This window comes from Perognathus longimembris, chromosome 12 (assembly GCF_023159225.1).
Source record: "Perognathus longimembris pacificus isolate PPM17 chromosome 12, ASM2315922v1, whole genome shotgun sequence".
NCBI lineage: Eukaryota > Metazoa > Chordata > Mammalia > Rodentia > Heteromyidae > Perognathus > Perognathus longimembris.
In genome coordinates, this window is record NC_063172.1 from 39,966,077 (window position 1) to 39,971,627 (window position 5,551).

Below are 5,551 nucleotides of genomic sequence, written 5' to 3' on the forward strand. Positions count from 1 at the left end.
TCTATGCTCCCCTTTTCCTCCCCCAAACAGATAAACTTGCATATAAGACAAGAGGTACAGAAATTAAAAAAAAAACACAGCAAAAAAGAAAAAGTAAAAAAAAAAACCCTCTTGTTTCCATTTCTTGGAATTCATTTCAGCGATCATTTAAATGAGCATGTTCACATAGCTGTTGTGCATTTGTGATCTTAAATGATGATGATGATGACAATGATGACAACGATGACGAAGACAATGACAACGATGATGATCATGATGATGATGATGAATGATGAAAGATGAATACAAAAGGGTGAGAGAATGAAGGAGAAAGCAGAAGGTGATAAGAGGGAAGGATTCAAGCATGTTGTGTAAATGTGTAAAGGTAGCATAATGAAACCCACCAGACATTATTTGCAATAGGATAGGTAGGAAGACCACAGGAATATAATAGAGTGATGAACTTGTTCATAGTGAAATGTACATATCTATGGAACTGTCACAAGGAAGCCACCAGTAGAACTAGTAAAATACTGTTGTCAAGTATGAAGAGAATAACAGTGGCAAGATCTGGCTTTGGAGAGTGCCCAGGAAAGCCCCCTTCAGAACACAGTTAACTGAGTAAGAAAGTGATCCAGGAAAGGATACTGTATGTGAAGGCTTTTGAGGCTCCTGTTCAAGGAGCAGCAAGACATAGGCGGGGGTGATGGTGCTAGAAAATGAGGCAGGCATTTCAGGTGCACACATCATATGGGGCTCTTTTCAGCCCGTGTAAGAATGTTGGCTGTATTTCTGTTGTAGGAATTCATACAGGGTGGAACTGGATGGAATGAAGGCCCTGCCCTACTGTGTAAGAAGCACCCTGGCTGAGGGTGGAGAAGACTTTGGAGAACTAGAGTAAGGAGACTATAGTCAGCCAGATTTTAAGAATAGCATATAAAAGGCTTGATAATGGATTCAATCTGGTTTGGGAGCAAGAGAGGACTGATTCAATCAACTGCTGGGAACCATGACTGAAATGTAATTTCCTGAGACACACAAGAGGGTTTGCTGAGTATAATTGGGAAATGTTTGGATATCTGATCCACAAAGGATTCCTTATAGGCAGGTGACTAAATAAATTCTGAGATCTAGGAGAAGATAGGGCAGAAGCAATGGATTTGATTGTTATTTGAAGTCACAGAGCTAGAAAAACTATCGCCCAGAAACAGACTGGAAAGGAATCACTTCTGAGGAAGAAGAAAGGAAACCAAGAAACTTGTTTGAGAAAACAAGAAGACAAGCAAATATACCCATGCCTAGTAAGCAATTCAAATTCATGGATACTTGTGTGCTTTATCTCTGATTCTATGCCAAGCAGCAAAGGGGATGCTAGGAGGCACAGGCAAAGAAGTATGAACCATGTTAGGGGTTTTGACTGATGACTTCGCTGCAGTGTTTCCAACATCAGCTTACCCAGCACAATCACTACAGAACAAGAGTATGTAGTAGTTCCCTTTTACCAAGAGATGTGAATAACTTGGTAACAAACTGACACATTTACAATAAGTAGTAACCAGCTCTAGAGATGAATTCAAGAATTAATGTGTTATTGCACTTCAGCATATTAAAAGAGGTATCTGTGAGATCTTTTGTTACAAGACTGAAATGGAATGTGTTCTCCTAACTTTTCAGTATACTAGGGTTTTTTGTTGGTTGGTTGGTTGGTTTTGGTCAGTTGTGGGGCTTGAACTGGGGGGCCTGATTGGTGTCCCTGAGCTCATCTGCTCAAGGCTAGCTAGCACTCTACCACATTGAGCCACAGAGCCAATGGAGATAAGAATTTCACGAATGTTCCTACCCAGGCTGGCTTTGAACCATGATCTTCAGATATCAGCCTCCAGAGTAGCTAGGATTACAGGCATGAGCCACTGGCACCAAGCTAAGTCTCACTAGTTTTTAACAAAGATGATCTCATAACGTAGGACAAGGAGTTTGAATCCAAACAGCAGTATCCTTCAAATAAAGAAAACAAATGGCCCCTTCTGCTGCTTCTGTTCCTTACCATTGGTAGAGAAGACTTTTAAGTTGCAGAATAATAAGGGCTCACATTTCCAGCTCTTGTGATGAATGAGCAAACTTCCTTGAAAACATGCTTCTGAATTGCTACAAAGCACAGAAGAACTTTCATTGTTTGAGGACGAAAGCAGAGCAATTTTGTGTTTGCCCAAGCTCTGATTTCCAAAGGACAGTATATCCACTGTGCAACAAATAAAGGGGCAATGACTAGAAATTGTTTCAAGGCTGACTCTGAGGATGTCTGAGTGACAAGTGGAGGAGCCATATACAGCAGGGCCCCTGTGTCCGGAGAAAAAGACACTGTTAAGTACAAAGAATTGGAGGCCTCTTGGGACCAGGGCAGCAGAAGTCTCGTGGCTCTCAAAGATTTTGATTAGTAATAGACTTGGAATTTTTCTTCAAATGTCCTTATAAACTTTTGTTTGGTCACAGAATGTGATTAGTCTGACTCCCTTGCCGGGTTGGGGGGGGGGGTGGAGGAGGGAGGAACCACACCTAATGTCTGTATCAGAAGTCAAGTTTCCCTAAAGAAAATTCTCACGGAAATAAAACAACTTGAAATATGAAACTGAGACCTTTTACCTGTGCTCTCTCATTTTCTTGAGTTATAAATCATTTTCTTTTCTTGTTTTTTTTTTTTCCTGTTGTTTGCTTTTGTTTTGTTTGTTTGCTTGTTTCAGGGTGGGGTGTGGGAGGGATCTTTCCAGTAACAGGATTTGAGCTGAGACCCTGGGCTCTGCCCTTTCACTATTTCACTCAAGGCTAGTTTCTACTGCTTGAGCCACACATCTACTCCTGGTGTTTTGCTGGTCAATTGGCGATAGAGTCTCACACATTTGGCTTCTCAGGCTGGCTTTGAACCATGATCCTCAGATCTCACCCTGAGATCTGAGTAGCTAGAATTACAGGTGTGAGTGATGGCATCTAGCTTGTTTTCTGTTTTACTTATCCAATAAGTAAATGCGTCCTTGAATACCATACTAAGATCTGGCACCACAGTCTGAGAATAAGGTAAAGCAGTATAAACTTCATAGATCTTTCAACAGAGACACTGGCAAAGCCATGTTTATTGAAGTATAGTTTACAATAGCCACACAATGGAATCAGCCTAGATACCTATCAACATGTGAATAGCCAAAAAAAATATGGTACATGTGTGCATATGGAGCCTTAAAGAATAATAAAATTAGTTGTTTTCAGGGAAATAGTTGGAACTGGAGATTATTATGTTAAGCAAAATAAGCCAGATTCAGAAAGACAAATATTACATTTTTTTCTCAGTGAGGAATCTAGCCCTAGACAAGCATGTGTATATGCTGTTTTGTGTGTGTGTGTGTGTGTGTGTGTGTGTGTGTGTGTGTGTGTGTGTGTGTGTATGTGATGTAATAGATTGTTTTGGAGGGCAATTACTGGAAGGAAAGTGAGGACAAGGAGATGGTAATGGAGGGGTGAATAGGGTTGAAGTACATTGTATGTGTGTGTAAAAAGAGCATCATAAGGACATTAAAATTTAAAGACAGAAAAAAGTAAGAAGAGAAAGAAGAATGAGTCATATGTTGAAGATGAGCAATATGCATTGTATAAATGTCTTACTTGTACAACTAATATATGCTAATAAAATTCTAAGTATGAGCCAAATGAGCTCTGAGTATGAATACAAAATCAGTAAGAACAGATTTTTTTTAAACTCTTCTTACATGGTAGCATTGCCTTCAAATTGGAAAACCTAACCTTAGTGGATGTGCTGACATGTCCAAAGGAAGGACACACCCACTAGGAGAAAAGGCCAAGTCATTACAGACTAGAAAAATGAAAAACACCCAAGCGCATGCTGATACAGGTTGTCCAAACATGACCCAGAGTTAAGAAATTATGAGCTAAAAAGCTAAGTATTTCACTTCTCTGGGAACAATACACATTTTGGAGCTTATGTTGGGAGGTATAGTCACCTAAATTCTTTTCTGAAAAGAAGTTTTTAAAAGGCAAAATGGCTAGAACAAGAGGAGAACTTTATGAGGAATTTCTTTTTGTCAGAACTGAGTGAATTGTGAAGACAGGGCCTCAAATGACTATAAATACAATAAGTAGTCTGGATGTGACCTCAAGGAATTAACCTAAGCATAGAGAATTGGAATCCAAGCACATAGGACGTTGTATTGTTCTTTCATCATTTCAATAGGAAATACTGCTAATTAGTTGTCCATAGACTTAAAGATAAAAAAGGAAACAGGAGCTTCTTCTTCTCGGGAAAACACCAAATGGTGGATGACGCTGGTGCAGTGGGAGGCCGAAGACCAGGAATGGATCCCCATCACCAAACTAGGCCGCCTGGTTAAGGACTTGAAGATCAAGAATTGGAGGAAATCTATCTTTTCTCCCTGCCCATCAAGGAGTCTGAGATTATTGACTTTTTCCTGGGGGCATCACTCAAGGACGAGGTGTTGAAGATCATGCCCATGCAGATGCAGACCCTACCTGGCCAACGCATCAAGTTCAAGGCATTTGTAGCCATTGGTGACTACAATGGCCATGTGGGTTTGGGTGTCAAGTGCTCCAAGGAGGTTTTCACTGCCATCCGAGGACTCATCATCCTGGCGAAGTTATCCATTGTCACTGTGCGGAGAGGCTACTGGGGAACAAGATTGGCGAGCCTCACACCGTACAGTGCAAGGTGACAGGCCGCTGTGGATCTGTGCTGCTGCGCCTCATCCCGGCACCCAGAAGCACTGGGATTGTTTCAGCTCCTGTCCCCAAGAAGCTGTTGATGATGGCTAGTATTGATGACTGCTACACCTCAGCCAGAGGCTGTACTGCTCCATTGGGCAACTTTGCCAAGGCCACTTTTGATGCCATCTTCAAGACCTACAGTTACCTGACCCCTGATCTCTGGAAAGAGATGATGTTCACCAAATCTCCTTATCAGGAATTCACTGACCATCTTGTGAAAACCCACACCAGGGTCTCCATGCAGAGGACCCAGGCTCTAGCTGTGGCTACAACATAGGATTTTTATACAAGAACAATAAAGTAAATCAAGCCTGAAAAAAAAAAAAAGGAAACAGCAAAAATCAGGAAAGGCCATAAGGAAGTGTGAGCTAGCCAGGCATTGGTGACCTCTAATCCTCACTACCCAGGAAGCTGAAATCCAGAGGATAATAATCAGAGGCCAGAAAAATCTGTGAGACTTCATCTCCAAAATAATTCAGAAAACAAGCAAGAAAAAAAGGCAACAACAAAAAGCAGGGTCTGAGGCATGACTCAAGTGGTAAAGCTCTGGCCCAGCAAGTACAAGGCCCTGAGTTCAAACCCCAGTATCATCAAAAAAAAATTAAGGAAAGAATAAACCTAGAAGTGTCTTGAATAGAGTAATTTATCTGTGTCAATAGTGTGAGACTATGTGAATACAATTTACCTTCTCATACCCAGATAACATACCCATCACAATTGATCTTATTATAGCATCATCCAAGCTGTTTGTTAGAAGCGACCACAAACTTTAGAGAAATAGAATGCT

At 41.0% G+C, this 5,551-nt stretch overlaps 1 pseudogene; it reads left to right on the forward strand.

The window, feature by feature from the left end:
- The first annotated feature begins 4,295 nt into the window (after positions 1 to 4,295).
- Positions 4,296 to 5,041, forward strand: LOC125360871 (annotated as a pseudogene).
- The last annotated feature ends 510 nt before the right edge of the window (positions 5,042 to 5,551 follow it).